The 26,266-nt window shown below is 36.7% G+C and overlaps 1 protein-coding gene and 1 pseudogene across 1 annotated transcript in view; both read right to left on the bottom strand.

Annotated features, from left to right (window-relative positions):
• LOC149248437 (uncharacterized) overlaps positions 1 to 26,266 on the bottom strand; it is a 114,845-nt gene that overhangs the window by 45,630 nt on the left and 42,949 nt on the right. The gene's annotated exons all lie outside the window — the stretch shown is intronic.
• The window catches only part of LOC149248438 (alcohol dehydrogenase-like), a 36,747-nt pseudogene continuing 29,390 nt past the window's right edge, over positions 18,910 to 26,266 (bottom strand).

Consider the following 26,266-nt stretch of genomic DNA (forward strand, 5'->3'; position numbering starts at 1 on the left):
ATGAACTCATAATATGTATAAGGGGAGTTTTGGACCTCATGAAATACTGAGGTCCAAAAAATTACAGACCTCCTTTCACCTTTGAGGTCCAATCTTCTAAGAGGAATTTGGAAGCTGTCAGGTTGATAGTACAGCAACAAATGATATATGTAGGATGTGTATTTGAACACTGTTTCTCTGTTCAAGTTCATGAATTGCTCATGGATTTTATTTGCTATGAAGGTGGCATAATCATACTTGACAGCAGGGGGTTGTCCTGGAGTGAATATGGACATTAATGCTAAAACAGTTTCATCAATATGCTCACTAGTTTTGAAACCCAAGGAAATCATATCAGCAATGAGTATACCAGCCTCATTGAACCAGACTTGATTAAAAGGAGGTGGATGCCTGGGCTGACTTTCTGGTCTCATGAATAATTGAGCTATTCTGGTAATCTCTGAACTGGGCAGTTTGGCAACTTGGTCAAGCAAGGATTTCATGGTGAAAGGAGCCAGAGGCTGAGTTGGCTTGAAGTTCAACATCTCATTTATGGATTGAGGAGTAATATAGAAGAGTACAGTGCCAGATGGAGCCATAACTGCTCTTTGTGTGGGTTCATAATTTGCACAACATAAATGGATGAAATCAGGGAGCACATTCACTGAAGGGAGGTAATAGATAGGCATGTTGGATTCCCAAATTCCCAAGACATCAGTATTGCTTCTGTAGCTATTTCTAATTTCACAAAAGGCTTGCAAGTGAGGCTTCTCACCCATCATATCCTTAATCTGGAAATCCCTGTCAGCAAGGGGCACCCATTCCAATTCCTTATGTGGTGCATTCAAGGGGACAACATTCAAGGCCACTGGAGCTTCCATGCTTCAACTGTCTGTTTTTATAAATGGAATTTGGATCTGTGTAACAACAGAAAACAGAGTACTGGCACTGGGGTTTTTCATAGGAAATTTGCAAACTGAGTTTTATACAAAAATGGCCTCACTGGGTAAAATTCATAGAAAAGACAAATTCTATAGAGTTTAATTGGGAAGCTGGATAAAACAGTGGAAATGGTGCTCTTTTGCAAGTGATTTTGACAAATTTAACTCAATATTTGGGCATTTTTGGAGATTTTGCAAGCGGAAATGGGCTCGGATTTTAGTTTAATGGCCAATTTGCAGAGGAGAATAGAATTCGCATGTTTTCTTTGGAAAAATGTGTCAAACAGTAACTTAAAATGCAGAGGTTTGTAGGCAACAACGCATTTTAACTCGAACTTTAGTTCTTCGGGTGATTTTAACAGAGAAACTTGGAAAAACAGGGTTTGCGAGTGAATATCAGGTAAATACCTGTTTTATAGGCGTCTGGCACGAACTGTGGGTACAAGACTGAGTTGAGGGGCCGAGCTAGCAGAGTGAACTCCCCTTGGTGGCGGACTGGAGCCTTGGTGGCAAATTCGTCGTAATTTGCATGCAGAGGTTCCACAAACCAATGAATAGAAATAAACGTAAACCATCACTTTCACGGCTTTTTAACAAAATTTGGTTTTTTTTTTTTTGTTTTTTTTGTTTCTTTTGTTTTTTTTGTTTTGTTTTTTTGTTTTTTTTGTTTTTTTGTTTTTTTTTTTCCGGCTTTTTGGCGCTTTTTGTGATGACATCATCATGATGTAAATTTGTCCTGTAGCAGGGTACGGATGGTGACATGGCGGATGACGTGGTGGACACGGGGGATGAATAGTGATGAGGTGGCAGCTTACGTGGGTGCTGACATGAGCAGCGGGAGGCGGGAGCGGTTTGTGGTTTCTATCGCACTGCCCTTTGTACGATGGTGGTTTCTGGTAGAATGGACGCGATACAATAGGGTGGCGACACGCGTCCCGCGGTATGGCGGGAAAACCGCTTTTTATCGGGCGCTAATATTCGTATGTCGGAGCGGCTCTGATATGGATGAGAGCCATTGGATGGGGAGGGCCCGATCCGACGGTTGACGGAGCTCTGAGTTGGCGGAGGTTTATGATTTAGAACCCGTGCATTATTTTAATGTTTTTTAATGTTTGCGGGGTATAAACCTTGGTTAACAGGGGTTTTATGGGCGCGGTTGTTTGTTTAACCAAATGTTAAACAAACTCCAATGGTCTTGAACGCGGAGGGATATTATAAGGTTTTTGCCAAACCTTTTAATTCCCGAAAAATTTGACATATGGCTATACTTAGCAGGGGTGGGTATCTTATAGAATTTTGGGGTTTTTTGTGTATTTTTACATAATATGGGAGGGGAAAACTTTAGATAGGATCTATATAATAGAGTTAGGGTGTTAGTATGGTTTTGTAGATAGAAAACGCTAAGTTTATATAGTAATAACTTAGGTTTTTAGGGAAATGAAAGGGAAATGGAGTGATTATTTTACATAAGAAATGTGGCTTGTTTTGGCTAAGTAAACACAAAGTTTCACTTAATATTTCTTATAACATGAGATGGACTAGGACCATTGAGCAGATCCCAATGTCCTTGAGGGGATGTTAGTAAGTGTTCTTGGGGAAATGAGTGGGGAAATCAGTCATGTTCCACTGAACTGTAGCCACTTTGCCATGATGTTTGTGATACTCAAGAGATAGATCATATTTAACAGGACAAAACTGATCACCAACCTGCTTCTGCAACACCAGAATTACCTACCATTCAGCTACACCTAACATTTTTTCTTCCTTTGATTGGGTGCATTTGAACTAGCGAACCCTTTCTCTTTTGTTTTTCTTTTGACTGCCCTCCTATCTAAGTCTGCCCTTATTTCTTCCAAGGGCTCAGATTTAGCTGTTGAGACTCTTTGCTTCTCTACCTAGCTGTTTGTCTGCCAAGCTTGAACTGTTTGAACAGACCTTATTCTCTAATGCTAAAACAAGAAATTTAAACATGGACTGGCCAATATTGAGCTGTTGGGCCATCCAACAGGTGTGACAAAGTCATTGATTGCATGATTTGAAATTCTTTGCAAAAATAGGACAGTAGTGGCATTTTGACTAGCACACTTTCCTGGTCTTTCTTTGGGGTTCATTTTCTCTCTTTTTGACCAATTCATTCTTCTTGCCTTTTTATTTTTCTTTTAGGGAATACCCTCTTTACATTTTTTAAATTTTTTGATTTTTTCAAAATATGGAACCTTTGCAGCATGGAAAGGATGATCATATTTGGCATTTCCATAGTCAATCATGAAATATGACACCTATTGGTATAGGAACCTAACATTACCCACATTGGGTTTCCACCTTAAATCTTGGTGTTCATGTGTGTTGCTCATGTGTGATGCTTTATTCTGGTTTTACTACACTGTCTAATAAATCTCTAATATATTGGTTTAAGCTCAACAAATTAAAACTATCTAAATCACAAGTTCTTTGCATATACGCTTTCTTTAAGCACAGTCGCATGTACACGCTAGTTCACTTCACTGAAGTAGCGTATATAAATATGTTTGGGAAATAAAATTATTGATCTGATAATACTGATTCACCCCCCTCTCAGTATTATTTCCAACAATTGGTATCAGAGCAGGTCCTTAAGAAGAAGCTTTATCGCTTGAAGGGAGATCCATCAACATGAATAATCAAGAAAGCATGGGATCCATTAAACCGTTAATCTTCAATGGGAGCAACTTTGTTTATTGGAAAATAAGAATGACAACCTATCTACAATCGCTTGGAACGGATGTATGGGAAATTGTGGAAGGAGGATATACATTTCCAACAACAATTCCTACAGATGCGGCAGGTAAAAAGCAATATGAAACCAATGCCAAAGCTGTCAATACTTTATTGGGAAGTCTGTCACAATTAGAGTTTGTCAAAGTCATGCAGCTCAAATCAACCAAAGAAATATGGGACAAAATCATTCTGAGCTATGAAGGAGACTCTCAGGTAAAACGAGCTAAGCTTCAAGCTCTCAGAATTCGGTATGAAACTCTTAAGATGCATAGTGATGAAAGTATAGCTAGTTACTTCTTATGTATAGATGAGGTTGTTAATTGTATGAAGAATCTGGGTGAAGAAATAAAGGAAGTTACCTTATTTGAGAAAGTTTTGAGGTTCTTGTTTGCTAAATTTGAATCCAAAGTGTCTGCCATAGAAGAAAAACAGGATTTGCAGAATATCACTATGACACAGCTTCACAGAATCCTAACTGCCTTCGAGATGAGAAAAGGAGGACCATCAGATATGAGAGAAGCCGCATTTAAAGCCTCAACAAAAGGAAAGGAAGAATATAATGAATCAGGACATATTTCAGAAGAAGAAGATGAGGTAAACTTTGTCAAGAAACTTCAACAGGGTTCTGGAAGGTTTAGAGGTAAGTTACCTTTCAAATGTTTTGCTTGTGGCAGAGTCAGTCATTATGCTACCAAATGTCCTCATAAAGATAAATATGAAAAAGGAAAGGAATATACAAAAGGGAATAGAAAACAAGTTGTGAATAAAAGGAGTTACTATACTCATGAAGATAGTGATGGTTTAACTAAAGTGATGAAGATGAAACTGGAAAAGATTACAGACTTCTCATGGCTTATGATGGCAATGGTTTTTGGGATAGTTTAGAAGAAGATAGTGATTGTTTATATAATAGTGATGATTATAGACTTCTCATGGCTTATGACGATGATACTTTTTGGGATGCTTTAGAACAGGAAGACCTTCATGAAGAAATATCTAAACTCAAAATCTGTTTGGAAGAAAAGAATATGATTATAGATACCTTGACATATCAACTTGCTAAAAAGGAAAAACACAATGAAAAACTAGAATGTGAAATTGTGGGTCTAAGAAAGGATCTTGAGAAAACGAAATCTCTCAATCTTAGATTTGCTAAAGGATCAGAAACTTTAAATGAAATTATCAAAGTTCAACGTTCTCCTCTGATAAAGACAGGTCTTGGATATACTGAAGAAGCATCTCAATCACAGAAGCCGTCAACTTCCACCAAAAGCTATCTTGATGCAGCAAAGGCCATTGAACAATATGAAAATCGTTAGCAAAAGAATAAAGAAGATCACCAGGTATATCAGACTCAATTTACTCCAAGGATGAATAGAAGCCATAACCAACCTCAGATAAATCATACTCAATTTTCTCCAAAGATGAATATCAATAGAAACTACAATCAGCAGGTCAATAGATTCGATAGACGTAGGAACTTCTTTAATGGGCAAAGTTTTCATGTCATAATTTTTGACACAAAGCTGCTCAATGTGTTGGTTACAAAACCATCATGACTAGAGAAGCACAAAATCAAAGGAATGTAATAGGGATCAAGAAAAGTTCCTATAATAACTTTTCTCTTCTTGAAAATAAAATAGAATGCTCAATTTGTAGCAACTTTGGTCATGAGGAATCTGAATGCAGGAGCAAATTTCGGCAACCATCTCAAAAGGAGAAAACTCCATTAAATCCCAAGATATGGAGAAGGAAAGAATCTCAAACAGAAAGATGTGGTATAGCCTTGTATGCAGAAGGGCAATAAAATCAGTGGTACATCGACAATGGATGCTCAAAACACATGACAGGTGACAAAGAAAAACTTCACTCATATAATGCCTTAAAAAAGGAAAAGAATGTCTCATTTGGAAATGACACTCCTGCTGTCATAAAAGGTAAAGGCTCTGTTTTCTTGAAAGAAAAGGTTAAAACTGGAAATTTTATGTATGTAGATGGTTTAAAGCATAACATGTTGAGTGTCAGTCAAATGTGTGATTAAGGAAATGAAGTGGTGTTTCAATCAAACAGATGTGTTGTTCATGAGCTTGATACAGGAGAGACCGTCATCAAAAGTACAAGAACTCCAAACAACTTATACATACTCAAGGGAGGACAACAATAATGCTATCTAAGAAAAAATTATGAAAACTGGCTGTAGCAAAGAATATTGGGACATCTAAGCTTTTCTCAAATAAGAAAAGAATGCAGATTCAAGGATGTTCATGATCTTCCAGATATCAGCATCCTAGAAAATACAATATGCAAACCATGTCAAATCGGCAAGCAAACCAGATTTCACTTCATGGAAAAATAAGGGTCAGATATTTAGCCTATTGAACTTGTCCATACTGATTTATGTGGACCATCAAGAAAAAAATCACCTCGTGGAGAAAAATACTTTATTTTGTTCATTGATGATTTTTCTAGAATGTGTTGGATAGGTATTCTAAAGCATAAAGTTGAAGCTTTTGAAAATTTCCAAGCCTTCAAAGCTTTGGTTGAAAATGAATCAGATTGAAAAATCAAATGCCTCATATCTGATCGAGGAGGGGAATTTACTTCGGATGAATTCTTTGACTTTTGCGAACAACATGGAATAAAAAGGCAATTCTCCACTGCAAGGACTCCCCAACAAAATGGTGTGGTAGAAAGAATGAACAGAACAATTCAACAAATAGCTCGAGCTATGCTAGATGAATCTGGAACTCCTGCAACCTTCTGGGGTGAAGTTGCATTCGTTGCCGTAACTATTCTCAACCAAGCAAATGTTAGGGTAAACGTCATTCAAACTCCACATGAAATTTGGTATGGTAATAATCCTACTGTAAAACACTTTAAAGTTTTTGGAAGCAAATGTTATATCAAAAGGAATGATGAAAAACTTGGTAAGCTTGAACCCAGAGCAGATGAAGGTATTTTTCTTGGTTATTCTTCTAGAAGTAAAGGATATAATTCTATAATAAAAGACTTGGAAAAATTGTTGAAAGAATTGATGTTGTAGTTGATGAAGCATGTAAAAATCCAAAACAGATAAAATCAACAGAAGATTATGACAATGAAGAAGATGGGGATTATTTTCCCACATCAAATCAAAATCATATTGAGGAAGAAACCAATGAAGCAAAAGAAGAAGAGATAATGGTAGAAGAAAAGACTCCGTCCAGGTATGTTCAGAAAAATAATCCAGAAACTCAAATTTTAGGGGAAAAGAGGCAGGTGTACAGAGAAGAAGACCTATTATAGGGACCTCAAGCTATCTAGCATTACTATCCTCCACCGAACCTCAAAATGTAAAAGAAGCATGCAACGATGAATGTTGGGTCAAAGCCATGGATGAAGAACTTGAGCAAATTGAAAAGAATAATACTTGGGAATTAGTTCCTAGACCTCATGATAAAAATATTATAGGAACTAAATGGATATTAAAAAACAAGCTGAATGAAAATGGAGAAGTCATTAGAAACAAGGCCAGACTTGTTTGCGAAGGGTATGCTCAACAAGAAGGTATAGATTTTGAAGAAACTTTTGCACCTGTTGCCAGACTTGAAGCCATAAGGATGTTTCTTGCTCTTTCTAGCTTTCAAAAATTCAAAGTATACCAAATGGATGTAAAATCAGCTTTCCTGAATGGAGATTTAGAAGAAGAAGTTTATATTGAACAGCCAGAAGGATTCATTCTTGGAAATGATGCAAAACTTGTATGCAGACTCAAAAAGGCCCCCTATGGTCTGAAACAGGCTCAAAGGGCCTGGTATTACCGCCTTGACAGATATCTACACCAACAAGGTTTTACATAAGGTTCAACATATAGCAATCTATATACAAAGATTGAAACTGATAAATTGCTAATTATTATTGTTTATGTTGATGATATCATTTTTGGTAGCAATGAAGAATCTATGAGTCAGAATTTTGCTTCAGTAATGCAGCAAGAATTTCAAATGTCCTTGCTTGGTGAACTTACCTATTTTCTCGGTCTACAAGTTCAACAAAATAAAGATGGTATTTTTCTTTCACAAACCAAATATCTCAAACAGATCTTGGATGCAGTCTCAGCTCAAATGATGAATCAGCAGCAGTACATCAACCAACTTACAGATCCAATGATTAGCAGTCTGCTTTATCTAACAGGTACCTGACTTGACATCATGCATGCAGTAGGAATAGTTGGAAGATTCCAAACAAATCCAAAGGAATCACATCTTCAGGCAGTCAAAAGAATTTTCAAATATCTTAAAGGAAATCAGGACTTTGGTTTATGGTATCCTAGAGATGCAGATCTTACTTTTCATGCATATATAGATGCAGATTGGGCAGGAAGTGTTGATGACAGAAAAATAACTAGTGGTGGTGCATTCTATATGGGTTCCAGGTTAGTGTCTTGGTTCAACAAGAAACAAAGTTCAATTGCTTTACCCACAGCTGAAGCAGAATATGTGGCTGCTGCATCTTGCTGCACACAACTACTTTGGATGTTGCAAACCTTGCAAGACATTCAGATCACATATACTCCACCCATCTCCATTCTATGTGATAATACAAGTGCCATCAATATTTTAAAGAATCCAGTGATGCACTCCAAGACCAAGCACATACCCATCAAATACCATTTTCTACGTGAACAAGTGCTTGAACAAAATGTCAAATTGGAGTATGTTCCCTCCAAAGAATAGGTTGCTGATATATTCACTAAACCACTACCCAAAGAAACATTTTAATATCTCAGACAAAAGCTGGGAGTAGTTGCTGCATCATCCTGCTGTTAAATCTACTTTTTTCAGAGAAAGGTTATTATACGTGTGTTTCATGAAGTATAGTCGCGTACACATGCGGGTTTCTATGGGTCAAGGAGCGTATATGTTTTTTAGACAAGAAAAACAGTGGGGCAGGCTCTGATATGGGTTATCTGTCTGATGTTGATGATTACAGTCTATTGATATGCTCTGTTCACTAATTTTTATCCAACTGGCAAAGATGCCTTGATCATTGACTTGTTAAACAATGCACAGGTAGCACAGGCTTAGGGGGAGCATTAGCTTTCACTCGCATTCTGCATTGTTGGCATTATGGTTGCTTCGTCCAACTATGACTTCAGATATTTATACTTTTTGTTGCTTAAGTCATGTAAAAGTCTAGGGTGTGATGTGTCTTCTCATACATTTGAATGAATCCTATTGGACAAATGATGTAATTTGTATCCCCACTTTGCATGGGATGGATGACGTAATTATATTTATATCATGTATAAAAAATTGGTATATCCCCACTTGGTTGGGTGGATGAGTCAAATTTGGTATATCCCCACTTGGTTGGGAGATGGATGTATGTATGCGTCATTGGTGATAGGAAGGTCATACTTACATAAGTTGAGTTATAGATTCATGTTATTCTTTTGGAGAATATTTTTGCAGACTTTTCTTGTGCTCAAGGGGAGCATGGATGGTTTCAGTGCATTTGAGCATGTACTAAGGGGAGCTCAATCAGAGAATTCAACATGTACTCAGGAGGAGCATGAACAATGGAGGGGAGAGAATATCTTGGTTCGCCCTTTGCCCTTGATGTCAAAGGGGGAGCGTGTCTTGGTGTTGTTGTTGCCATCAAGTCCAAAAGGGGAGATTGTTGGCATTATGATACATGTATTTTCCTTGATGGAAACTCACTCAGATGAAAGTTCACAGTGCAGCAGGTCAACAGAAAAGGATTACAGATCATACTCTAAAGAATGAATAAAGAGAGGTATACACTGGTTCAATTTGTCCAAGGCGCGTATACACGCGGTCAAACAGAACAAAAGTAGCGTATAACCGTATACATGCACTTTCATAGGAGGAAAACCACGTACATGTTGGAAAACCAAGTTTTTTTGGTCCAAGGTATTTGATCCAAGGTATTTTGGTCCAAGGTAATTGGTCCGAGGCATTTGGTCCAAGGTATTGTCCCTAGGTATTGGGTCCAAGGTATTGGTCCTAAGTGGTTTTGGTCCAAGGTATTGAGAAAGGCCTAAGAGGATATAAGGAGGATAAGATCATTAGGAAAAAGAGTGTGCAAGTAATGAGATTCTAAGGAATACTTCTATTTGAAGTATATATTATGTTGCAGGGTTATGTTTGGGACTGGATTTGAAATATTCATGTGAACCTTGAGTTCAACATTGGATCAGGAATCATGAGACTTGAAATGAATTACTCTTGAATGATTTGATATTGGTTGTGACCAGATCTGATGTTTTGCACTTGTTCTATTTGTTATCTATCATGATCTGGGTTTATCTGAAGTCTGGAATTGCAGCAAAGTTTTGAGTCAAAATTTGCAGATCTGTACGCAGGTTCGTCTTGGCCAAAGCGTGTGTACACGCAGGTTCGACTCTTCCAAGTAGCGTATATAAAAATAAAAGCTTTTGTTCAGATCTGACTGATCTATCTGATCAAATTCTTTTGTTTTACTATTGTCTGTCAATGAAGTCCTCTTAGATTTAAACGTAGAACTGTTGTATAAAGAAATTGAATCTGATTGATTGATTGATTGAGAAGGAAGGGTGATCCTTGTTACTATCTATTTTGAACTTTGTAATATGACAGTAGATCTTCAGAATGTCACTGATTGGTACAGTCTGTGGTTCAGAAGCTTATGATTCAGTATCTTTAGAGATATATGTAAGTTGGGTTAAAGGAAGTAGCGTATACATGCAAGTTGGGTTCAACCAAGTAGCGTATACACTCTAATGCATGATTTTAGAAGTTACAGCCGGTTCTGGATGATGATGCAAGGTTTTGGGTTCAGCACAATGTTCTGTTGTCAGTGTTTTGATTGTTTAGATTAACTGAATATTGGTTGATGCAGTTTAAATTTAAAAGACTTTGATGGGTCTAGTGTGAAAATTTGATGAAACGTGGCCTTCAGCTTGTGGTGTTGTGATCCAGGAGTATCCAGTCTGAAAATTCATGAAACGTGGTCCCTGGTGGAAGAGTGGAATTTTCTGTAGGCTGGAACCTACGTACTAGTAAACATATTGGCTAGTACAAGAGCTAGGGGTTTGTAGCTCCCTTCTAGTAGAAACTGGAAAACGAGAGAAGGTGGTAACCTTTTGTAGGTAGAAGCCTGCGTACTGGTATGAGTCTGCACCAATACAATATTGTAAACAAATTTTCTCATTATTAAAAGAAGATAGAGACGACAACAACAGGTGGTTTTTACCCACATTGGGTTTCCACCTTAAATCTTGGTGTTCATGTGTGTTACTTATGTGTGACGCTTTATTCTACTTTTACTGAACTGTCTAATAAATCTCTGATATATTGGTTTAAGCTCAACACATGATAAAATGTCTAAATCACAAGTTCTCTGCATATATGATGGTTTCTTTAAGCAAAGTCGTGTGTACACGCTAGTTCACTTTACTGAAGTAGCGTATTTAAATCTGTTTGGGAAATAAAATTATTGATCTGATAATACTGATTCAACCCCCTCTCAGTATTATTTCCAATAAATGGGATGATCTGGAAGATTAACAGACTGTGACTATATTCTTGTTCTCTCACCTTACCACACGGGTTAATCCTCAACCCTAGTCCAGTGGGACCTTCCTTTGGGTTATAGGAGGGGCACTAACTAGGAATCCATGATTGAGTTAGCATGTTCCATCTTCCCTATATCATACTCAACACCTTCCATCCTGCATTACAAGCCCCATGTCTCACCTCCATTCTTTTTGTACAAATTGTCATTCATTCTTGGGGATTTGGCACTCACATGTTCACATACCTTGAATAGGGCCCAAGAAATCGCCTTGGGAGGTTGATGCAACTAAAAGAAAAGGAAAAAATATATTATGGCCACAAAAAAGAAAGAAATATAAAAATGCAAAAGAAGGTTGGAACATAAAAGAATTAGCCCATGGGAAAAGGCATAACATGAGCTCTACCTACCTCATATGGCCATCACCTGGTTCCTAAGCACATGATGCTCCACTACATCAAATAGGAACCCTTGCATGTCCCAACCCCGACGAGTGATAAAATGACTCATCTTGAAGGGATGATAAAACTACTTCATCATATTAAAAAGATAGCTCTAACCCTTGAGCTATAAGCGATTATACAAGGAATAATAAAGAAGTAAAAGGCACACAAGAGAGGTGGAAAAAGGAAGGTTGAGCTAGTAACTCATGCATCCACGCATGATTCCTTATCACATGTGTACGCTTAAGATGTGGAAACCCCCATCAACTATTCCCTTTGGCCATGACACTTGGCTAAGAAGTTTTCTCCCCTCCGTTACCACATTATTATTCACTGACACCTATCAATTGAAGGGTGAACCAGGGAACTGTTACTTCCCCTTAAGGGTTGGAAGCACCTAATATGGTTGACATTTAGCCATCCCTACCTAAGAAAACACCTTTTTGAGATCATGGTCATGATATTGGAAATGGACCCTTGTTTGAAGTATTAAATTTCCCTTAACATTCAAGTTTGGTTCACTTAAATGCATTATCTATCTTGGTCCCTAACGAATGTTTGCTTTCACTAGAATCCATGTTGTTCTTGTCAGGTGGTTCAATAACCCATGCCTTGAGAACCCAATCCACAGGTACCTAGGACCTTCAGGGGAGTACATTGGCCCAAACAAGCGAAGCATTGAGAGTATGCAACCTCCTAGCAACACTATCAAATGACACATGTCCCAAAGCACCTCCGGGACCCAGGACATTAGTTGAATTTGACCCAGATTTGAGGATTCTTCAAGATGACAACACTATACCTAACATGCCCCTAGACTGGCGTTGACATAAATTTATGGGGAGGAGCTAATTTAGAGCCCAGATGAGGATGGTCTCATACCGTGAGATTAGGGAGGGCTTGTTGCACTAGAGGAAGCCTAAATCTGGAGAGGAGGAGGCCTTGTTTGACACATGGAGACCCATAGAGACCATTTTATGGAACTCTAGCTAGATCTTCAGACCCCACAGTATATATTGAGGTGAATTGGAGGGACAACCCTCAAATTTTGGATTACATGGGAATCTGCACACATTTGGGCACCTCATTACACTTTGACATGGCATTTGGAGCCTAAATTAGGCATGAAATCAACAATAAAGGAAGTGATGGCTCACATGTGTGAGAAAATTAGGCCCATTTTGTTGTTTTCTAATGGGTTGGCTTGTAACTCAAGTACATTCAAGGACCAGACTTGTTTTATGGGTTTTGTTAGGCATAATTACTTGTCCCAATCCTGATATAAGTAGAGGATAGGTTTATTTCAATGTTCATCATCACTTATTATTGAAAATCATTATATGGATTCTAGATTATAGTATTGCATGCATTACTCACTTATAGAATGTGAATGACAATCCCATTGGTGAATCTTCAAACTAGCTCTTGCAATTGACTTTGTTCCTGCATAAAAGTTATAACTATGTTTTTAAATATAAGGTTTCATTATTCCTATACTCATTGCCAAGATCTAGCAAACCTTACACTCCCATTGTCTCCATCACCCAAGAAGTAGGAACTAGCCTCATTCACTTTGTTGGTCATCCATAAAACTTACACCTAGATCACATTTTCGCTCCTTAAATCTAATTTCAACCCCTCAATGAGAAGGTGCTTGCTAGGGCTAGGGCATGAGTCTCAAATAGGGTTGAAGTGATTGGACTTTGGGAGGATTCAACACTTGAATAAGAGGTGATTACCATAAAATCAACTCATTTTATTGGCTAATCCATCCTTATTAGGGCTAAAATCTCTTTCCTTAGGTAGAGTTTGCCCTAGAAAATCTCTAGTTTTCCATAGGCTTCAACTTGGGGCTTATTGAAGGTTTATTGTTCCATATATTGAAGACACCCATCTATTAAAATCATTTTATTGGCCTTGTGACTTTAGGTTGATCCTTTTTCCTTGTTGTTTCTCAATCCCTAGGTCATGTTATGCCCTAATTAGGCATATTAGAGGATGTGATTTTCCTTATTATTCTTGTTAAGCCTTGTTATCAGGTAGAGTTGTCATCCATAAACCTATTTTGTCACCTTATTCCTTGTATTTGACATATAATTTAGGTGACCTACTAGAGGGAAGCCTCCCTAGTGGTGAAAATACACACAAGAGTAGGAGGTAGTAGCTATGGTGGCAGTGAGTCACGCCTCATCTTTATGTACCCTAGTCTAAGAGCTCCCCTCAAAATACCTACTATATTTTGTGGCAATAGTTCCTTAAACAATCAAAATGTGCTTGTGTAACTTCAGAAGTAAAATAATTGGGTCATGTTGTCAATAAAGAAGGGGTGTAATTGGATCCCAAGAAATTTATGCTGATGCAGGATTGGCCATGCTACAAGACCTTTAAGAGCTTATTATGACTTATGGGATACTATATAAAGTCTATGAAAATTTATGGAAAAATTTTCATCCCCTTAATAGCGCAACTAAAAAATAATTTCAATATATGGAGCGAGGTTGCTAAGATGACCTCCTTAACTTTCAAGGAATCTATATGCACCACTCTATTCTTAGCAATGCTCGATCTACTAGGAATTTTTGCCTTGGAATGTAATGCCTCAACTAGAGGTCTATGTGTTATGCTGATGCACAAAAATTCCTTCACATTTGCAAGTAAGTAGTTGTATGATCACAATTTGAGAAATCCACATATGATAAATAGATGATGGCCATCCTTCATGCAAATAAGACTTGGCATCCATATCTCATAAATCGACACTTCCAAAACAATATTGATCATCAAGATTTAAGTATTTTCTGCAACCAAGATAGCATAAGTTGATCACTACAATGTTATGGAATGACTATGAGATAATACATAAGCAAGGTAAAGAAAATGTGTTGGTTAATGCCTGATCAAGTTAATATGAGGAAGAAGGATATTTTTTGCATCATCCTTACCCATATTTAATTAACTCACTTAATACTATCAAGAATAGCTAGTGAATGAGATTGTGGTTCAAGTCATCCAAAGGATTTATGAAGATCACAACCCCCTTAAGGGTTATACACAAAAACAAGATACATTGTAGTATAAAGGGCACATTTTTCTAGTGACAATTGTGATTTAAAACAAATGGTCTTGGAGGAGTTGCATTCTTCACGTGTCATGGGTGACTTTGGTTTTCATAAAACCTATGTGTGAGCTAAGTGCTCTTTTTTAGAAGGCATGAATAAAAAAATTCAAAAGTTTGTAGTGGTATGTGATGATTGTCAAAGAAACAATGGTAAATAGTCAAGCCTCCCAAGTCATTGCAACCACTACCAATCCCAACCACCAACCACTATTTTGTTTTAGGTCTTTTAGACTCTGGTAACAAATAGGTCATCATGGTGGTAGTCAACCACCCTTCTAAAGATGCTCATTTTTATGCCTTATCACATCCATTTACAACCTCCACAATTGCCCAAGTCTTCATGGATCAATTTTTTAAGTTGCATGGCATGCCAATGTCCATTATGTTGGATAGTGATCCTACATTCACTAGTAAATTTTGGGAGGAATTCGGGAGGAAGTAATAAAAGTTAAATATCTTATAGGAAAAATCCATGGACAAATGGTTTAGATTGTATACAAAAAAAGTGTTCAAGGGGGTTTAATCATCTATAAATCTTTAGTTAGGGACTTCCCATTAATTGGTAACTAGAAAACATGGAAAGTTGGAAGCGAAAATAAAGTAAAATTTAGGGAAGACCCTCAATTTAGATGTAAACAAAACTTTAGGATTTCTAAATATCTTTTTATGTGCTGATTTTAAAGTGATATTTCACTTGGAGGATTTTTCAAGTCTTTTGGTAGGAATAGTTGGTTTTAAGGTTGGAAATCAAAAAAAGTATTGCAACTTTAGGGAGAGAAATAAAAGGAATGGCTGTAATTTGTGAGGGTATTGAATCATGGTGCTATAAAGTTATCATACCAGGGAGATATTATTAAAGGGTCAATAAATCAAAGAAAAGAGTAGTACCTAACAAAAATTGGATACTCAATCAAAATAAAAGTAGCTCAGGTAGGTGAAAGAGTATGGTGATGGAGAATGGCTTGGAGGTTGAAAAGGATTTTGAAAACAAAAATATTTATTTGGTTAGACTTGGAAAATAAAATACTAACATGGGACAATGACCTTAAATGGAGCAAGGGCCAAGAAGATGCATATTGCGCAAATGCAATAAGGAATATGTGAATCACCTTTTTGTCACTTAATTTTTTAGTAGATCTTTATGAAATTAGATATTTAAAATCTCAAAGAGGTGTAACAAATGAAAAGAAATGTATTTAATGGATTCCTAATTTCTTTCTCAACAATTAAACATGTCAAAATTTTTAAGAATTTTCCATGCTTTGTAACATGGGGCATATGGATCTCAAGGAACATTATGATATTTCAAGGTATAAATTTGACTCTTGCATAATTAATTCACAAAATCAAAGTTTCTTTCATGTGAAGCGAGAACCACCAAATAAAAATGTCAAATAATTTTGAAAGAATGGATTATTGATTATGAGAAGGCTTGGATATTTTCGATGGGGCTTGCCAAGGAATCCCGGGTATGTGTGTGGTAGGAGAAATTCTTATTCTTGAATCATAAATATATTTTTCCTTGAAATATATTAATGGGAAAGGATGAAATAATCAAGCCAGTTATATGCTTTGTGGCTTCTTATGCATTAACAACAATGGACAAAGGGATATAACAATTGCAAATATATGGAGACTCAAATACGGTGACAGATTGGGAAAAAAAAAATGTAGAATAGATAAGTCACCATTAAATCCAATCACAAAAAAAATTCCAAAGATTAAAAATATGTTTTGATGATAACAATTTTACTCATATCTACACAAAACGTGATAAACGGGCGAAGCAAATCCTTAACGAAATTATTTTATTCCTAGGAGCCTTTTATGAGCAAGAATTCAGAGGAGGGGCTCACTTAGATATATCTAAAAGATCTCCTTACTAGAGCTTAAACTAAAAGGAGCCTTAATTAACTTCCTTTGTTTATTGCTGCTCCTTTTTTTTAAAGTCTAAGCTTTATAACTTATATGAACTTTTTGATAAGAGCACGAATGGAGAAGTATAATGAAGACTAATAAAGACATGCAGGATTGAGATTGTTACATGAAAATGAAAAATCACAAATTTGTTTTTTGATCGCTTAAAAAGAACCAAATGTGTGCTTTGACTTCACACTTGAAACATTAAATACCAAGAATACCCTAAGTATGTAAAAACTAGCAATTGCACCAAGATGTGCAAAGGAGCACCGATAGGAAGAGTGGGGGAATGTTTTTGAGATATCTATGTTATAATATAGATAAAAATGTTGCTAAAAAAGGATGGCATGTGCCTTTTTAGTGATCTTCGCTAGAATGACCCTACATTTGTCATCAAAATGTTCATACTTCTTGTCAAAAGAGAACCACCTTTTCTTCTTTCTTATCCTATTTGTAAGTGTTACACTGGAGGACACCAAGTTCGATCCATTTTATTGGGTTATCCCTTGGAAGTGGCATGGGGTTGAGAGGAGGAAACACGTTTATTTTGAATAAAATGATTGGTCTTAGGAATCTTAGCTTCTATTTTAGAGACAGACATGAATGTATACTACAAAATAGCAGAAAATTGTTTTAGTTCCTTCTTTAATATGTGAAAATAACACGTAAATGATCTTAACTTTAAGAGTTTCTTTGAATTTTCTTACCTCAATTTTATTTGAAGAGGAACTATCAAGGCAAGTGAGGGAACTCAACCTTAAGTTCTCTTAAGAAACAAGAATACTCTAATTGACAAGCCAATCTAGAAAGTCTTCCTGCCCAAATAATAAAGGCCTTTATCTTTTCTTGATTAACCATGATGCTTGTTGTTGTAGTGAAGATATCAAGACATTGTGTCATTCCCTCCACTAAATGCCTAAATGAGATTTTCACTGATAGCAAGGTCATCTATAAACTACACATTAAGTAATTTCTCTCCATAAAGGAGGGGAATGCTCAAAGCGTTTGTTAGAAATAAGAATCCCAAAGGAGAAATAATAGCACATCACTACATTACCACATAATATGGGGCAAGTGGAGACACTCACCTAATAGATATTTAAAACAGAATCACCTCTAAAAAATTCCAACTTAACAAATTTTGCTTAATGCATGAGAGAAAAGGTAATCTAGTGGACCAATTAAAGAAACTACCAAACATCAACCAAAAACATATCAAAATAAAAGTCCATTTCGATATTATCATAAAAATTGTCAAGTTCAATCATTAGGAAGTGCCCTTTTCTCCAAATTTTGTTGTCCACAAATTGCTTTTCCAATCTATCAAAAGATTGTCAAGTATGAGCCATCCTTTTATTCCTTTTCCTAATTTTTGCTCCCCACAAAATGCTTTTCCAACTTGTCATAAGATTGTCAAGTATGAGTTCTCCCTTCATGAATCTTGTTTCTTGATGCCTTACCATCCTTGCAACAATGGATTTAACTTTGTTGGCTAAGGCTTTAGCTAGAAGCTTGTAAGGGACATTAAGAAAAATTATTAGTCTCCACCTCCACCATGTCCCTTTCTATCCCTTTGGGAATAATTTTGATCAAACATACATTTACATACTCCCCATATCATCTACAACTAGTGCTTCTTATATCATCACCAATTACTACTCATAGATTTTTCTAAAGCTCACAAAAGAAACCATCCATACTAGGTGACTTTCCATTTAAGATGTCCTTTATTGCATTCAACTACTCATCCATTTATAAGGCCAATGATAGATAGACTTGCTCAAACTATGGTATTTGATAGGAACAATGCATCCAATGGATTTTTCTCCTCATTCTATTATAATGACATCCTCCTCATTCTATTATAACATAGGATATTCCAACAAAATCTACAATTCATATTTTACAGACTTTGTAGAACCCCACCATATTTAAAATAATTCCAAAAAATTTATGGGAACAAAAATTTATCCAGCAGGTAACCATTAACATCTTCCAATGCACCATATTTTTCACTGATCCTAAACTCAAAATCTCATTGATCCCCATCACAAAATTAATTCACATGACTTCCTCTTTATACCCGAAATTTCACTCACCATAATCACAAAATTCATTCACATGAATTCCTCTTTAAACTCAAAATTTCACTGACCCTAATCACAAAATTCATTCATGACTTCCAATTGACACTCTACTCAGTCACTTTAATCACAGTTCTCAGACCCTCTCCTTCAATCATGTACTCAAATGCCTTGTTGATATCCGCAAAAGAAACCTCATGCGTAATAAATTTATCCAATTCAAGAGTCTGCAAAAATCAAGTAATGATCAATTAAAAACCTATTTACATCCTATCTAGTTCAAGCTGCTGCAAAAATCAAGGAAGGATCTATTAAAAACCTAAACTAAATCTAGAAAGAAAAGACTAGTGTTGTCATGCGCATTGACAAACCAACAAATATCTATCTGTGTTCAGAGTTTGACAAAGATATTTCTAGCAAGGAAATCCAAGTAAACAAATTGAATAATAATTAAAGTCTTACCTTATTCAAATACAACTCTACAAAACCTGGAAAATCTGAATGAGGCTTATATTTTCCAAAAAAGTTCCTTTCAACATCCTCTCATTCAGAAAGTTCACAGAATTTGTTGCAAACACTGCTTCTGAATGAGGGACACCCACTAAAACGGATACCCCCAACCCTGAAAAAACAAAATTATGATATTAAATTCCCTTTCATTGATCAACATATGCATTGCAGGTGTTTGCTTAAAAAAGAAGCAATCAGCTTTTAGTTATTTTTTGAATGACTAATATATTTTAAAGGAAAGGGAACTCAAAGATAATACATCATGGCAGGCTTCAAAGGCTTGAATCATCGCCTTAATGTTTCCTGTGCATTCTGCAGTCTACTCCTCCATCAGTTATTTCTGCAATTACCTATAAAAGAAATTGATAGCAATAAGTTCTCATAATTTAAATTTTTGCTAACAGTGTATATTAGCAAAAACAATAATGATGGGAGATATAAACTCTTAATTGATCAAATCTTTTGTAACAACATTATTGATAGTAAAAAATTCAAAAATTATTGGATAAATCTAAGTTAAAACACATCTATATTCGTTTATAATATATATACATTATGAATTAAAGGTTTGCTTATAAAAGGAATTTGATACATCTACGTAGGCATAATAATTAGAGCAAGGAAATTTACTTTATGCACATAAAACATTAGCAGAGGGATTTCTTCCCCACCTGGGGAGTAGAGCACTAAGTTTCTCAAGGTGCAATAATATCCAGTAATGTAGGCAGCTCAACATACCTCTTGAATGGGCTTTTCGTAGTCTCTAGGGTTTAAAAATTCTGTTACGCCAAATGGTTTCGCTGAGATTACAAAAGCATTCAAACAACGAATTAGAGTAATAAACATATATACATGGAATATCCGATATGGAAATGGGCAAAATAAGCAACCTGGTTCATATCTGTCATTGCTTAAATCTATCCCAATTATCCGAGAAGCTCCTGCAATTCTTGCCCCTTCAGCAGCCTGTGTAGTTAAATCCAGATCAGAAGATTAACAGAGATTAAACAGTACGCTGATAATATTGGTCCTTAAAAGGAAAGTTTGCAGATTGTAGAACTACAATATATACTAAGAATCATACATAGGAACATAAAAGAGAGAACACTTACAACAAGCCCAACACTCCCAAGGCCAAATATTGCTATTGTCGAACCCTTCTTGGGTTTTCCTACATTCAAAGTAGCACCCATCCCTGATTCCACAAAATAAATGAACTTTAAACAATAATTGTGATCAAAGAAACCATTATATGGTTTAATAGTCCAACCACAAAAACATCCCTAACATTGATTTACCCACTTTGTAAAATAATGTCAACTAGGATAACTTTCCATCATCATTAGGAAATTACTTATAAAAGTGTCAACAAGTCCAGGAAATAGTTTTCCCTTTAGCAGAAAAGGGTTTCAACAAAGGCAACCTTTACCCAGATTTGGAGTCCCTCCTCATGGGTAACATTAAAGTTTTAATTGAGCATCCAAGAGAAACCCAGACATGGAGGGGCAGGAGAGTGTTTATGAGCATGGTCACAATCCAAGAGCAACCCAGACCTTAGAGGCGCAGGGGAGTGTTTATGAGCATAGTCACATTCCAAGGATGTTAAATTTTTGGATACAAAATCTAACAATCAACCAGAAAAGGAGAACATCCAAGGGCAAGACATGCCTTGCAGAAGTGAGTTGAAGGGAAGGGCAAGCATGGTTTTCAGAGACGACCATGGTCTCATTGGAGGAATTGGTATTTGGGCATCAAGTAGAGATGGAGGAAATGGTATGTGGGCATAGAAGAGGAAAGGACAAAAAAAATAAAAAAGTCATTTTAAAACTACAACAGAAGCTTATTACAAACCATATCAATCGGAAAGCTCATACAAAACTTGTGGAAAATGGCAAGCAAGATCTCTTGAAAAAAATAAGCTATCCAACTTATTAGGGCAAAGGTGAACCCAGATAAGAAGTTGCCTCTTCAAAGTTGGAAAGAAGCCTAGGAGGTAATCTTTAATATTGTATGAAGAAAATCATGAGTGAGGTCCTGAAGTCTGTTTTCATAGAAGACCTGGTACGCCCATCTGCAGTGACCAATCTGCTTGGGCATTTTAGTTACAATCTATGTTACTTCTTAGTGAATATGGTCCTACATATAACGGATACTGAACATGTGCTTGGAAAAAAATGATTAGAAAAAGATCCGTAAATAATTTACCTATAGAAACACCACAACTTAAAATACAAACTTTGTCAAGAGGAGCCTCAGGATTAATTTTGGACACACATCCCACATGCAAAACAACATATTGGTTAAAATTCAATGTACCAAGGAAGTGGTAAACTAGTTTCCCATTGATGGAAAACCTTGAATTTCCATCACTTATCATAACCCCTCTCTTAGTGTTAATTCTTAGCATGTCACCCATGTTTCTCTCTTCTGACTTGCAATGTCTACATTCCCTGCATTCTCTAGTAAATACTAGAAGCACTTTGTCACCCGACTTGAGGGCAGTAACGCCTTCTCCAACACTCTTAACGAATCTCTGTCAACCATTGCCACAATTGACCAAAAATTAATAATCATGAAGTTTTTTCAATGAAATACTACATGCCTGATTGAATTATTCTTTGAAAATACATAATTTCATTGCAATAACAGAGTCGGTACCCGACTGATTCATGTCCAAAGATGCGGGGAAAGAGTGGAACTTGACCCTATAACCATTGCAATAATAAACATCTCATTACCAAGAAAATTTAATTGCACCCAAAGAATCTAGATGTTGTAGAGCCCAAGTGGGGAAGATGTCCATGTGTGCATATTTTTGTGTCTATAACCCTAATAAAATATATTTGAAATCTACTAAGCACCAATGGGGATTAAAAGAATAGAAGTGTAAACCTCTGACACAAGTGATTGAGTTTTCTCATCTAGTTTTTCTATACCTCTCATGCTTAAAACAAATGTTAAGATGGAGAAATTTAGTTGCTAATATCCTTTGCTTTCCAAAATACAAGTCGGTGAGGCAAAAGGAAGTATAATGCATTTTGATTCTGACTTACATTGCCTATGGAGGTGCCACTTGCACTTCTTCAATCTTCAGAGGTTTCCCTAGTCCCTAAGAAACAACGACTATAACAAAAATCAAATTAAAAATATCAGAAGGCATAATGGAAAGGCAAGGAGAAATAAAACATTGAGAAGGTAAAGTCTGTGGCCAATCGCGACATAGATTATTCGAGCCCTTCAGAGCGGTATGTTTCTATGGGTGAGCTTGCAAGCTGAAGTTTCCAATTCGATACTTTGTCTTGAGAGCCAACATTCTCCAGAGCGCACGTAGGTGAGGAAGGAGATTTTCGGCCTAGGTAACTGCGACAAAGTACTAGACATGGTAGGCTTGCAGCTATGAGTGATTCAAATGTCACTACCAACCCCGAGTGCTTGAGATAGATGTTAATTTTTAAGTTGAGGGATTCAAGGAAAATAAATGATTTTGATTGGCCAGGTGAACAATGTTTGGTCACCCAAAGCCGAAAAAGAAAACGCCTTTCGACGTAATAAACACCCTTCCAATATACGAAAATGGAAAATTCAAAGGTATAATTTTCAAAGTGATTTATAGGGCAAAATCATACAAACCACAATAAATATTATTGCAATGAGAAGTTCTATGATCCAGGTGGATATTGGTGGCCACCCACTAAGTCAACTTGGACCCCCACCATTGTTTCTTTTAGCTTTTCAGTTTCCTTAATTGTAGCACAGTTTACTATTTTTAGCAGTTTTTCGGGTCTTGAACTTCCGGAGCCGTTTTGAAGCCCTAAATGACATTTTTTTGGGAAAACTGGGAGCAACATGGGTCCCTTGGACACATGTTTCTCTTCCCAAAGTTGTAGTTCTCGGATAGAACTTTCTAACGAGATATTGTACACGTCAAATGGAGATCGTATGCCAAAGTTACGACCTCGGGAAGTTGATGTACCAATTTACCCAAACGGGGGCCACAGTTTGGCATTTCATCTTCTAGGGTTAGGTTTTTGGATGTTTAGGCTTTTCCATTGTTTCTCAACAATAAATAGGCCTTTGAGCCTCATTGTAACATAGTTCAGAGGCATGTTGTTGTAGCTCTAACCCCAAGATATTATACGAGAATAGAAATAAACCCAAGAATAACAAGATCAAATATAAATAAATGCTTCTTTATCGTCAAAACCCTTAAGGTAGGGCAACACCATACATTCACTCCTTAAGGAAGGAGAACACTCCACAAGCCATATGCTTGTTCATACAATAATCCTTGACTATCTCCCATGTGGAGTCTCTAGCCTCTATATAGGCCTCATACATACAATACCATGGATCATTACCATGGTTCCCTCATACCATCAAACTAATACCATGGGCCCATTACATTATTATTAACTACTTGTGTTCCCTTACATGACATGGGTTAACCACCTTATTTATTACTATGGCCCATCCCATTATTACATTATTACCTTGGGTACCTCCCTTAGTACCCCATATTATCCCCCCTAGGTATATAACATTCCACCCCCCTAAGCATGTTTCGTCCCCGAAACATGGGAAGAACACAAATAATAAGATCTACTCAAAAGAGTAGTCCACTGATACCATGCACGTGCATCTAGCCATCCAAGAGAAAGGTGAACCCTCGATCTCGCTGGTGCCTCGCTCGCTTGAGATAGAAGTTGACCGTGGCAGCTCTTCTGTGTTGATGTGTAGTGGGTGGATCTTCTCTCCTCGCTATCCGTCATGTGACTACTTGGTTTCCATCTTGATGGTTGTCTTGCGGGGTGATGTGGGTGATGATATGTTGAAGTTTTAACCCACGATGTCTTTTTCTTTAATTCACCCTGCTGTGGTGCCTGTTGTGGTGTCTTCTTTTCCAATATGACTTCAACCACTGAACCCTCATCAGATGTGTCAGCACCTGTTACCTTTTCGGCTTCAGCCTCTGTTTGTGTTTGATTGTCAACCATCAACTGCTCATCATCTGATATGTCAGTCCCTGTAACATCTTCTGCTTCAACCTCCTTGGACTCTACCTACTTGTTAATGGAAATATCCTGTAATGTAATTTTCTTCTTTTTATACCAGAGCTTCAGGAATTTCTTCTGCACATTAATATTTATAGTACCCACTAATTCCATCCAAGGGTATCCCAAAACAACATCCATGTTATCCATATCTGAAGCATAAAAATCACCATGAAACACATACTTATCCATAGAAAGTTTCAAATCCTTATAAATTTGAACATCCTTATCATCAACCTGTGTATTTACAATATGTTTTGCTGGGACTTGCAATTTTTTTGCCAAATTAACATTGATAAAATTATGTTTACCACTAGGATTGATAGAAACAATGATCTTCTCTTTCTGAATCAATCCATGAACCTGCAATACAGAGATACCAGTAAAAAATAACCCTTTTGGTTCCTTGGTTTTCTTCTTTCCTGTAAAAATAAAATCTTTGCTAGGCTGTGTGTTTGTCTGTGTGAGCTTATCCACAAGATTAGATTTACGGTCAAAGCGCTCTATAAGAGCTTTTTTGAAGGCATCCCAAGTCAAAAACCTTCCATTGGAACATTGATGCTCTTGCCACCATTAGCGTCTTTCATTGTCCAAGTACATGCTTCCCACCATAAGTTGAGTTTCATTATCATAGACGTGATCCAAATATTTATCCATTTGTTCTAGCCATCTAGCTGGATGAGAGCCATCAAATTTATACAAGTCCCTCAATTTCTGATCTAGGGCCGCCATCACAAAAATTTCTGCAAAAAGAGCTGATTTTAAATCAGCGATATCTCCCTCATCCGGACTCCGATTCGACTATTTTTTTTTTAAATTAGGTATTTTTTCACAAAGATTCCAGATCTACAATTAGATTTTGCAGATCTTGCACCAAGACGTCCAGATCTGCACCGCAAACTCGATGCCCTGAAAAATTGTCTGCAACCCCACTGATTTTTAGATCAGCGATATCTCCTTCATCCGGACTCCGATTCAACTGATTTTTTTTTGAAATCGGCTATTTTTTCACAAAGAATACAGATCTACAATTAGATTTTGCAGATCTTGTACCAAAACTTACAGATCTGATCTGCAAACTTGTCGTCCCCGAAATCCTGCAAAAAAAAAAAAAAAATTCTGCACGGTTTGCCCAAGAAAGTGCTCTGATACCACTTGTTGTAGCTCTAACCCCAAGATATTATACGAGAATAGAAATAAACCCAAGAATAACAAGATCAAATATAGATAAATGCTTCTTTATTGTCAAAACCCTTAAGGTAGGGCAACACCATACATTCACTCCTTAAGGAAGGAGAACACTCCATAAGCCATATGCTTGTTCATACAATAATCCTTGACTATCTCCCATGTGGAGTCTCTAGCCTCTATATAGGCCTCATACATACAATACCATGGATCATTACCATGGTTCCCTCATACCATCAAACTAATACCATGGGCCCATTACATTATTATTAACTACTTGTGGTCCCTTACATGACATGGGTTAACCACCTTATTTATTACTATGGCCCATCCCATTATTACATTATTACCTTGGGTACCTCCCTTGGTACCCCATATTATCCCCCCTAGGTATTGTTATAGCTCTGATACCACTTGTTGTAGATCTGATCCAAAACATATGATAATAGAAATAAACCCAAGAAAGAACAAGATAGAAATAGATAGAAATGCTTCTTTATTGATCAAACCCTTAAGGTAGGGCAACACCATACATTCACTCTTTAAGGAAGGAGAACACTCCACAAGCCATATGTCTGTTCATACAATAATCCTTCACTATATTCCTTGACATGGAGTCTCTAGCCTCTATATAGGCTTCATACATACAATACCATGGGTCATTACCATGGTTCCCTCATACCATCAAACTAATACCATGGGCCCATTACATTATTAT

This window comes from Pinus tabuliformis, chromosome 7 (assembly GCF_031772625.1).
Source record: "Pinus tabuliformis cultivar Carrire ecotype Pingquan chromosome 7, CPIR1, whole genome shotgun sequence".
NCBI lineage: Eukaryota > Viridiplantae > Streptophyta > Pinopsida > Pinales > Pinaceae > Pinus > Pinus tabuliformis.